The following is a 12,140-nucleotide window of genomic DNA, read 5'->3' as shown; positions in this document are numbered from 1 at the left end:
CACACAGCAGACACGTGGTGGAACCGGGAACAGAACTCAGGTCCTTCCGTCTCCCAGGCCCGTGCCCTATCCACAAAGCCACATTTCTTACTTAAAGGATGACGCATTCCCTGCCCAAAACAAGCTTACAGTCTAGGAGGTTGCAGAACACATGGGAAGAGCTGCCTTCTATAATCCCTACAGTTTAATCTTTCTAAAAAATTAGGCTCATCCAACTGCAAATAACCAATTCCAGACGCTTGCGCTTTCTGGGACCTTTAGGGGTGAGTCGGGGTGCCGCGGACAGGAAAGCAATTTGGGCAAACATCATTTTCAAAACGAGATATTCGGCACCAGATTCTTTCATTCACAGTATGCGTCCCTCCGTAATTCAGTTAGTTTCTTAGCCTGCCAGGGGAAAGGCTAAAAGGGCACATTCTGCCTGTGATATCTTGGATCCCTTCCAAGGCCTCGAGGGACACGCTTAATTGGCCTCGTGGCCTCTTGTCTGGTCAAGATTCTTATTAGATAGTGAACGAGATGGCACCTGGTCTCCTATCTGCTTCGGCTGGGAACATCCTGCTGTTAAAATTTTTTTTAAATACTCTTTGGCCTAAAGACACGGGAATATCCAGCCACGAAACCTTAGTGTCCAATCTGGAATTGTCTCTTTAAGGAATCGACGGTCATCAGTTCTTCAGCACGGAAACATTTTCAGTCTAAATAATAATAATGGAGAGAAGCAGAGAATGCAAAATGCAATAATGCAGCGAGGCAGCGTGGCTCGGTGGAAAGAGCCTGGGCTTTGGAGTCCGAGGTCAGGGGTTCACATCCCGGCTCGGCCAATTTCCAGCTGTGTGACTTTGGGCAAGTCGCTTCACTTCTCTGGGCTTCAGTTCCCTCATCTGTAAAATGGGGGTGAAGAGTGTGAGCCCCCCCGTGGGATGACCTGATCGCCTTGTAACCTCCTCAGCGCTTAGGACAGTGCTTTGCACACAGTAAGCGCTTAATAAGTGCTATTATTATTATTATTATGGTATTTATTAAGCACTTACTATGTGCCACACACTGTTCTAAGCGCTGGTGGTGGGCTACCGCTAACAAAAATGGAACAGGCCACAGGGAACCATTAGCGAGGTTACGGATCCTGGCGGAGGGCAGGACGTCCTGGAGAAAATCTATCCATAGAGTCGCTCTGAATCGGGAAATGACTCGATGGCATTTGATGATGGTAATAGGGACCACACGCAGTCGTTGTAAAATCTGCTCCAAATTTCACTAGATGGCAGGCGTCTACCAAGTAGGTGGAAAAGCGACTGGAAAACAATCTCTAGCAGGGCTTGTTTTTCAGGTCTGAGATGACCAAGTCGACTGAGCGGTCGCATCCATGAATTCAGTGACTATTCATTCATCCAGTCATATTTATTAAGCTCTTGCAGTGTGCAGAACACTGTACTAAGCGCTTGGACACCTTACCCGGGAAAAATACGGCAGAGCGTCTTTCTGACGTTCATACCTACTGGCTCTTTGGCAAAAATGCAGAATCCATAGACAGCTTTTTTAAATGGCTTTTTTTTCCCCTCAGTGTAACTCGAGGCCTTGAAAAATCCGAAGGCTGAAAGTCTGTTTAATCCTCAAATTTTTCAAGGCCACGAATTACGGGGAGGAAAAAAAAGCATTTCAAAAAGCTATGTATAGGTCATGAATTTTGCAAAAGAGCCAGTAGGGACGGACCCCAGGACTTTAATAAGGTAAGTCACACCCTGGATTCAAGCCTAAAAACTAAAAAAAAAAAAAAATTGAGTCTGTCAGTGTTTATCCTTGCATAAAGCAATGCAGCATTAAGAAGAAACTGCATTAGGAGAAACCACATTCCAACTGCTCTTTAAGCTTGGGCAATTTTCACCCCTTTCTACATGGTTCAGAAAGTCAGAGTTGCGTGGAGAAAATAGGTTATGAGAAAGTTGATGCAGAATGGAGAGGGCAAGTGATCAGTCCTAAAAAAGGCAGTCTAAACAAGCACTATATAGATGCTACTCTTGATTGGCAAACAGGCAAAAGAGAAAAGGGGGGAAACTAAGGATGGTTTTTTGACTAAGGAGCCCTCGACTGAGAGTTCTCCATTTTCAGTTCCTTTTTTAGGCTTTAGAATTCCTTAGCAACAGAGGTAATTATCCAGAAAGTTATTAAAGCAAAAATCACTAATTAAAAACACAGTAGTAATGATGTTTATCCATCAAATAGGAAGACATAATTACTCCAGGTGCTTAATACCTCTCATGCAAAGAAATGGAGAAATAAATGCTAAACTATTTTTCTTTCAAGGAAGGTCTAACAGCCTCTTTTCTAATTCTTTAGAAGATAGATAGGTTCTTTGAGATAAATTGACCTGATAAAATGCTGTTCCACTCTCTCCCCCGCCCCCCCCCCCCAAAAAAGACTGCATGGAATATTCACACAAATGGGGGAAAAAAGATTAATCTTCTGCACAACAGAAACACTGTCACAGTTGAGCAAGGTTAAACAAATGTTCTTTATGTATTTCTCCAAGATTACATTAGTCAAGAGGAGACTCTCTCCTAAACTACTAGGACTGAAATAGTACAAATGCATTTCCCAAAAAGGTTGTCTTTCGAGCATACAAAAAATCACTGTAATTCTAGGGTAATCCAGGTAAACTGTTTAAAAACCCACTTTTCTATTTGATACTTCTGCTTTCCTTTACAAGTGAATGAATTATCAGCAGGAAACGTATACTTTTGAAAGCTACCACTCTAATCTGTACCTTCTCTCACAGAAACAGTTTCCTAAATGGCATTCTGATGATCTCAAAAATTAAGTGCACCAGCCCCAAATGACCAACCAAATTCCTATCTCTCAGGGAGTCAGGAATTTGTTTTACTTCATTTTTAACCCAATATTACAGACAATGACACCAGTGATATTTGGATCGCCTTTGTGTGTTGTCCATTTGTTCTTCCCAAGCGCTTAGTACAGTGCCCTGCACACAGTAAGTGCTCAATAAATATGACTGACTGAATGAATGACTGAATATTTATTAAAACCAGCAGGAGTCTAAACTGCTCCCTGAAACCAGGAAAAATATCCCTTTGGAGGACCCAGATACTTGCAAAATTAGGAGAGGTGGGTCTTGGACTTAACATTCCAGAAGGTAAAGTTTTTTCCAAAATCTGAATGCATTCACCTTACCCAAAATGAACGTTAAGTGACTCATCCCAACTGAACGGCAGGATTGATTCATTTTTAGCAACCTTCTCTAAATGCCTATTTCCACACTGCTGTAAAATTATTCTCATCCATTTGGAAGTATGATTGCAATTACACTTCTATATTCTTTGGAGAGGTCAGATGAAACAGAATTTGGGAAAAGCATTAACCGTCACCAAGGTCGGTGCAAACTCCTCCAAACATAGTTTTTTTTTAAATGGTATTTGTTTTGTATTAAGTACTGGGGTACACACGAGCTAATCAGGTTGAACACAGTCCCTGACCCACAGGAGGCTCACAGTCTTTATCCCCATTTTGCAGATGAGAGACCTGAGGCCCGGAGAAGTGAAGTGACTTGGCCAAGGCCACATAGTAGATGAGTGGCAGAGCTGGGATTACATCTGACTCCCAAGCCCCAGGCCCTAACTGTCGGGCTACTTCTCATTCTCCTAAAAGGGCCCAACAGAAAGAAAATGAGCACTGGTAGCTTCAAGAGCCTCATTTTTAAAAGGCTAAAAGAGAATTAAATTTGGTAGAGGAGCAAGTAGTATAAACTTCCCGTTCCGCTTCTTCAGGGTTAAGGCATCAGGAGGAAGCTTGGCCATTTACAGCACAGCAGCCAAATGGTCCAGGAAACAGGAAGTACTCCTAGCCCCAAAGGAAAAGATAGCCATCATCCATCACTTATTTTCCTTTCTTTTGGGGTCTTACAAAAAAACAAAACAAAAACCAAACACCAAAAGGCCTCAGAAAGGAGCCACCAGCACGGGCTTGGGAGTCAGATGCGAGAAAGGACCTGAAAAAAACCCCAATCAGTCAATCAATCAGCTTAGCTGTACTAAGCTCCTGGCAGAGTACGTTACAACAGAGTTAAGTGGCATTTGTTAAGCGCTTACTATGTGCCAGGTACTGTACTAAGCGCTGGGGTGTTTGACAAGCAAATAAGGTCGAACACAGTCTCTCCCTGCCCCATGTGGGGCTCACAGTCTCAATCCCCATTTTTCAGATGAGGTAACAGGCGCAGAGAAGTGACTCCCCCAAGGTCACACAGCAGACAAGTGGCAGAGCCAGGATTAGAACCCATGACCTTCTGCCTCCCAGGGCCACGTCCACTATGCCCTGCTGCTTCACAGAGTTGGTAGACACCATCCCTGACAGAACAGTGCTTTGCACATAGTAAGCGCTTAATAAATGCCATTATTACTATTATAAACAAGGAACTTACAGTCTACGGGGAGACAGGCCCTAAAATACATTACAGATGGGGGCATAGTAAGCAATACCCGTTGTTGGGTAGGGACCGTCTCTGTTTGCTGCCGACTTGTACTCCCCAAGCGCTTAGTACAGTGCTCTGCACACAGTAAGCACTCAATAAATACGACTGAATAAATGAATGAATGAATAAGCATTGAGAACCCTATCCTGAAAGAGGGGGAGATGTATATCTGCAGCAGAATTTAGTATGGATTTTAACTGCAAATATTTTACACTTCTTGAGAAGGGATCTGTACCCTTTTTTCCCCCCTTTCTTTCTTTCTTTTTTGAGGTGTGTGTCATAAGTGCAACTTATGGCTTGGTTTTATCCTGCAAATGTGTAACGGGGATCTGGGGGCTCAACAGCCCTAATGCATTTTTGAAGTGGTTCGCTCTCCAAATTTGGCCTTTTAGGACTAGACTGTCTCTCTTAAAACATGGATCCTGACAGCTTAAGGAAATGCCTGATAGCATTCGTGCTGAGGTGGAGAAAAAAAAAATAAGTCAAAGGCAAGTTTTGGGGTTTTTTCCTTCTGAGTTATTTTCAAAGATGGGAATCTAAGCTTTCAAAAACCAAGCTAATCATCAACACCTAGCAGAAACTTGTGAAATGTTGAAATTCCTCTCCCCCTCCTCCCCCTCTCCATCCCCCCCCACCTTACCTCCTTCTCTTCCCCACAGCACCTGTATATATGTAAATATGTTTGTATGTATTTATTACTCTATTTATTTATTCATTTTACTTGTACATATTTATTCTACTTATTTTATTTTGTTAATATGTTTTGTTTTGTTCTCTGTCTCCCCCTTCTAGACTGTGAGCCCGCTGTTGGGTAGGGACTGTCTCTATATGTTGCCAACTTCTACTTCCCAAGCGCTTAGTACAGCGCTCTGCACACAATAAGCACTCAATAAATGCGAATGAATGAATGAATGAATGAATGCATACTGAACATCTGCTGAGTACAGTAGTAGGAGTTTGGGAAGGTCACTCAGAGCACAAGAAATGATCTCTGCCCACAAAGAGCTTAAAAGCTCTTAAAATTAAGCTATATTGCCTTAATTCCTCATATCCATGTCCCTTCAAAGCCCTACTGAGAGCTCACCTCCTCCAAGAGGCCTTCCCAGACTGATTCCCCTCCTTCCTCTCCCCCTTCTCCCCCACCCCATCCCCCCGCCTTACCTCCTTCCCCTCCCCACAGCACCTGTATATATGTATATATGTTTGTACGTATTTATTACTCTATTTTATTTGTACATATTTATTCTATTTATTTTATTTTGTTAATATGTTTGGTTTTGTTCTCTGTCTCCCCCTTCTAGACTGTGAGCCCGCTGTTGGGTAGGGACTGTCTCTATCTGTTGCCAACTTGTACTTCCCAAGTGCTTAGTACAGTGCTCTGCACACAGTAAGTGCTCAATAAATACGACAATGAATGAATGAATGAAATCACCTCCCCGCCTTTACTCCCTCTGCCTTCCCCAGCTCTTACTATCGGAGAAGCAGTATGGCCTGGGAGTTAGAAGGTCCTGGGTTCTAATCCCAGCTCTGCCACTTGTCTGCTGGGTGACCCTGGGTAAGTCACTTCACTGGGCCCCCGGGATCTGTCAAATGGGGATTGAGACTGTGAGCCCCGTGTGAGGCAGGGACTGTGTCCAACCTGATTTGTTTATATCCACCCTAGCACTTAGTACAGTGCCAGACACATAGTAAGCACTCAACGAACACCATAATTATTATTATCTCTGTCTCTTGCTCTTTTTGTTTCTCTCTCTGAGCCGGAAAAGGAACCCTTTGGTGGCTGCACTTAGAAACAAACAAAACAATTGTACAATCAAGAATCAAGTATCGTGTTAATTAGGCAGTGCAATACGGCCTAGTGGACGACGGTCAATGTCCTTAGGAGTCAGAAGTCCAAGGTTCTAATCCCAAATCTGCCCCTGGTCAGATGTGTGATCTTGAGACTCTCTGAGCCTCAGCTTCTTTACCTGTCTGTAACCGCTCCTCTGCCGCTAATTTCCTCACCATTAGGCCTCTTTCTCGCCTGTCCCGCCGTCGACCCCCGGCCCACGTCCTCCCCCTGGCCTGGAATGCCCTCCCTCCCAACATCCGCCAAGCTAACTCTCTTCCTCCCTTCAAGGCCCTACTGAGAGCTCACCTCCTCCAGGAGGCCTTCCCACACTGAGCCTCCTCCTTCCTCTCCCCCTCCTCACCGCCTTATCTCCTTCCCCTCCCCACAGCACCTGGATATATGTATATATGTTTCTATGTATTTATTACTCTATTTATTTTACTTGTACATATTTATTCAATTTATTTTATTTTGTTAATATGTTTGGTTTTGTTCTTTGTCTCCCCCTTCTAGCCTGTGAGCCCACTGTTGGGTAGGGACCGTCTCTATATGTTGCCAACTTGTACTTCCCAAGCGCATCCTAGCTTTCACATTGTGGACCTCACGGGGAGACTGACTGTCAGACCACCATCAATCAATCAAACCAATGGTATTTATTAAGCACTTGCTGTGTGCAGAGCACTGCACTAAGGGTTTGGGAGAGTAAAACACAATTGGTAGGCAAAATCTCTGCCCTCAAAGAGTTTACATTCTAGCGGGGAAGATGGACATTATAATAATAATAATAATAATAGTAGCATTTGCTAAGTGCTTACTATGTGCCAGACACTGTACTAAGCACTGGGGTGAGTACAAGCAAATTAGGTTGGACACAGTCCCTGTCCCATGTGGGACTCACAGTCTCAATACAAAATAGACAGACACATTTCCCGCCCACAGCGAGCTGAGTCTCATTCATTCATTCAATTGTATTTATTGAGCGCTTACTGTGTGCAGAGCACTGTACTAAGCGCTTGGGAAGTACAAGTTAGCAAAATATAGACGGCTCCTACCCAACAACAGGCTCACAGTCTAGAAGGGGGAGACAGACAACAAAACAAAACATGTGGACAGGTGTCAAGTCATCAGAATAAATAGAAATATAGCTAGATGTACATCATTAACAAAATAAATAGAATAGTAAATATGTACAAGTAAAATAAATAGAGTAATAAATCGGTACAGACAAATATACAGGTGCTGTGGGGAGGGGAAGGAGGTAGGGCAGGGTATCCTCCAAGCTAGCTCTCTTCCTCCCTTCAAGGCCCTACTGAGAGCTCACCTCCTCCAGGAGGCCTTCCCAGACTGAGCCCCTTCCTTCCTCTCCCCCTCGTCCCCCTCTCCATCCCCCATCTTACCTCCTTCCCTTCCCCACAGCACCTGAATATATGTATATATGTTTGTACATATTTATTACTCTATTTTACTTGTACATATTTATTCTATTTATTTTATTTTGTTAATATGTTTGGTTTTGTTCTCTGTCTCCCCCTTCTAGACTGTGAGCCCACTGTTGGGTGGGGACTGTCTCTATATGTTGCCAACTTGGACTTCCCAAGTGCTTAGTACAGTGCTCTGCACACAGTAAGCGCTCTCAGTGGAAAGAGCATGGGCTTTGGAGTCAGAGGTCAATGGGTTCGAATCCCGACTCCGCCACGTCTGCTGTGTGACCTTGGGCAAGTCACAACTTCTCTGAGCCTCAGTTACCTCATCTGTAAAATGGGGATTAAGACTGTGAGCCCCCCGTGGGACAACTTGATCACCTTGTATTCCCCCCAGCGCTTAGAACAGTGCTGTGCACATAGTAAGCGCTTAACAAATGCCATCATTATGAGAAGCAGTGTGGCTCAGTGGCAAGAGCCCGGGCTTGGGAGGCAGAGGTCATGGGTTCTAATCCTGGCACCGCCACTTGTCAGCTGTGTGACCTTGGGCAAGTCACTTAACTTCTCTGAGCCTCGGTTACCTCATCAGTCAAATGGGGATTACGACTGTGAGCCCCCCATGGGACAACCTGATGACCTTGTATTCCCCCCAGCGCTTAGAACAGTGCTCTGCACATAGTAAGCACTTAACAAATACCATCATTATTATTATTATTATAAATACGATTGATTGATTGATTGTTCTAAACACCGGGGTACGATACAGTGTAATCAGGTTGGACACAGTCCCTGCCCCACATGGGGCTCGTAGTCTTAATCCCCATCTTACAGACGAAGTAACTTGAGGCCCAGCAAAGTGAAGTGATTTGCCCAAGGTCACACAGCACACAAGTGGCAGAGCCAGGATCAATCAATCAATCAATCGTATTTATTGAACGCTTATGGTGTGCAGCGCACTGTACTAAGCGCTTGGGAAGTACAAGTTGGCAACATAGAGAGACGGTCCCTACCCAACAGTGGGCTCACAGTCTAGAAGGGGGAGACAGAGAACAAAACCAAACATACTAACAAAATAAAATAAATAGAATAGATATGTACAAGTAAAATAGAGTAATAAATATGTCCAAACATATATACATATATACAGGTGCTGTGGGGAAGGGAAGGAGGTAAGATTGGGGGGATGGAGAGGGGAACGAGGGGGAGAGGAAGGAAGGGGCTCAGTGTGGGAAGGCCTCCTGGAGGAGGTGAGCTCTCAGTAGGGCCTTGAAGGGAGGGAGAGAGCTAATTAGGATTAGAAGCCACGTCCTCTGACTTCCAAGACTGCTGCTGCCACTAAGCCGTGCCGCTTCTTATCATCATCATCAATCGTATTTATTGAGCGCTTACTATGTGCAGAGCACTGTACTAAGCGCTTGGGAAGTACAAATTGGCAACATAGAGAGACAGTCCCTACCCAACAGTGGGCTCACAGTCTAAAAGGGGGAGACAGAGCACAAAACCAAACATACTAACAAAATAAAATAAATAGAATAGATATGTACAAGTAAAATAAATAAATATTTAATAGTAATAAATATGTTACTAAATATAGTAATAAATATAGTAATAAATAAAAAGTAATAAATATGTACAAACATATATATATATATACAGGTGCTGTGGGGAAGGGAAGGAGATAAGATGGGGGGGATGGAGAGGGGGACGAGGGGGAGAGGAAGGAAGGGGCTTCTCTTATGAAGCCTATATTGTACTCTCTCATCTCCCAACCTCTTCAGACAGTGGTCTGCACACAGTAAGCGCTCACTAATACCCCTGACTGATTAAAGTCTGGAAACTACCGCCAAGTTCCCCCGGTTCAGTGGCTCATCCACCAGACTACATCGCCTTCCGTCTACGGTTCGATTAAATGCACTAACTAGTAAATGCTTCTAATCTCCGGAGAATTAGAGTAACTTAAGGAAAAGTTTCCAACCACAGCTGTGCCTTTGGACTGATTTATTGAAAACCGCTTGAAGCGCTGTGTAGAGTAGAGACGGTTCAGGCTAATTAGGAAAAATAAATTGCTGTTGGGAAGCACTTATGAAGCACTTTTTAGACTGTGAGCCCACTGTTGGGTAGGGATTGTCTCTATATGTTGCCAACTTGTACTTCCCAAGCGCTTAGTACGGTGCTCTGCACACAGTAAGCGCTCAATAAATACGATTGATTGATTGACTGACTGATTATGAAGCATTCACATGTAAAAGCGTACACGGTAGCTCCGTCCCCAAAATCAGGAGCTCCGGAACTGACGTTCTGACTCCGAATGCTCGGGAGCTAATCTCTGCCAGTTAGGTGAAGGAGGTCCCAGCAAAATACTTGGCTGATTTTTTTTTAATAGCATTTATTAAGCGCTTACTATGTGCAAAGCACTGTTCTAAGCGCTGGGGAAGTTACAAGGTGATCAGGTTGTCCCACGGGGGCTCACAGTCTTCATCCCCATTTGACAGATGAGGTAACTGAGGCACAGAGAAGTGAAGTGACTTGCCCAAAGTCACACAGCTGACAATTGGCGGAGCCGGGATTTGAACCCATGACCTCTGACTCCAAAGCCCATGCTCTTTTCCACTGAGCCACGCTGCTTCTCTATCCTTTTCTATTTTCTATCCTTTTAATAATTCTGTTTTATTGTCCTCTCCCCAGTGCTTAGTAAAGTCCCTGTAAATGGTAAGTGCTCAGTAATCAATCAATCAATCAATTGTATTTATTGAGCGCTTACTGTGTGCAGAGCACTGTACTAAGCGCTTGGGAAGTACAAGTTGGCAACATACAGAGACAGTCCCTACCCAACAGTGGGCTCACGGTCTAAATACGACTGACCGACGGATTGAGGCTTCACTGGGCTGGATAGAAAAGCATCACTGCACGATTCGTTCAGTGGGAACGAAGGGGGAGACAGACAACAAAGCCAAACATATTAACAAAATAAAATAAATAGAATAGATATGTACAAGTAAAATAGAGTAATAAATATGTACAAACATATATACATAAATACAGGTCCTGTGGGGAAGGGAAGGAGGTAAGACGGGGGGGATGGAGAGGGGGATGAGGGAGAGAGGAAGGAGGGGGCTCCTTCCTGATGAACCTGTATCTACCCCAGCACTTAGAACAGTGCTTGACACATAGTAAGCACTTAACAAATACCATAATTATTATTATGCACACAAACTCTCTCATAGTCTCCCAAGCTCTTAGTAGAGTGCTATTGGGCAAGATTAAGGGCTCAATACACGCTATCGATCGCGTCTCCCCCGAGAGGCCTTCCCTGATTAAGCCCTCTTTCCCCTGGCTTCCTCTCCCTTCTGTGTCGTCTATGCGTTAGGATCAGAGACCTTTGGACGTTTGATAATCGCCCCACCCTCAACCCCACGGTACGTTTCTTTCAACTCATCGCCGGCAGGGAATGTGTCTGTTAGATGGACGTGCTGTACTCGTCTAAGCGCTTAATACAGTGCTCTGCACACAGTAAGCGCTCAATAGGTACCACTGATGGACCGATGATATATTCCAAATTACTTATATCAGTGCCCTTCTCCCTCTCTAGGCTGTAAGCTCACACGTCTGCCAGCTCTGTTGTACTGAACTCTCCCACCCGCTCAGCACACAATCAATCGTATTTATTGAGCACTTACTGTGTGCAGAGCACTGTATTAAGCGCTTGGGAAGTACAAGTTGGCAACATATAGAGACGGTCCCTACCCAACAGTGGGCTCACAGTCTAGAAGACACAGTAAGCACTCAGTAAGTACCACTGATAATGAGGGTAATCATAATGATGGTTTGGTTGAGCGCTTACTATGTGCCCTGCACTGTACTAAGTGCTGGGATAGATTCAAGGTAATCAATCAATCAATCGTATTTATTGAGCGCTTACTGTGTGCAAAGCACTGTACTAAGCACTTGGGAAGTCCAAGTTGGCAACATATAGAGACAGTCCCTACCCAACAGTGGGCTCACAGTCTAAAAGGGGGAGACAGAGAACAAAACCAAACGTACTAACAAAATAATCGGTTTCCCTGTCCCAGAGAGGGCTGACAGTCTTCATCCCCATTGTACAGATGGGGTCACTGAGGCCCAGAGAAGTGATGTGACTTGCCCAAGGTCACCCAGAAGACAAGTAGAGGAGCCGGGATTAGAACCCAGGTCCTTAAGACTCCCAGGCCTGTGTTCTATCCACTAGGCCATGCTGCTTCATTGATGATGATGATGATGATGATGATATTGAATGAAGCCAGGAAGAGAAGCAGCGTGGCTTGGTGGAAAGAGAGCTCACCTCCTGCAGGAGGCCTTCCCAGACTGAGCCCCCTTCTTCCCCTCCCCCTCCTTCCCCTCCCCATCCCCCCCGCCTTACCTCCTTCCC

General features: G+C 44.5%; 1 protein-coding gene across 6 annotated transcripts in view; it reads right to left on the bottom strand.

Moving 5' to 3' along the window:
* The window catches only part of NCOA3 (nuclear receptor coactivator 3), a 174,542-nt gene that overhangs the window by 30,751 nt on the left and 131,651 nt on the right, over positions 1–12,140 (bottom strand). The window lies entirely within an intron of this gene.

The sequence above is a fragment of the Tachyglossus aculeatus genome, chromosome 8 (genome assembly GCF_015852505.1).
Source record: "Tachyglossus aculeatus isolate mTacAcu1 chromosome 8, mTacAcu1.pri, whole genome shotgun sequence".
In the NCBI taxonomy this organism is placed as follows: Eukaryota; Metazoa; Chordata; class Mammalia; order Monotremata; family Tachyglossidae; genus Tachyglossus; species Tachyglossus aculeatus.
Note: the sequence above shows the minus strand (reverse complement) of the source record. Positions and strands in the feature narration are given on the sequence as shown.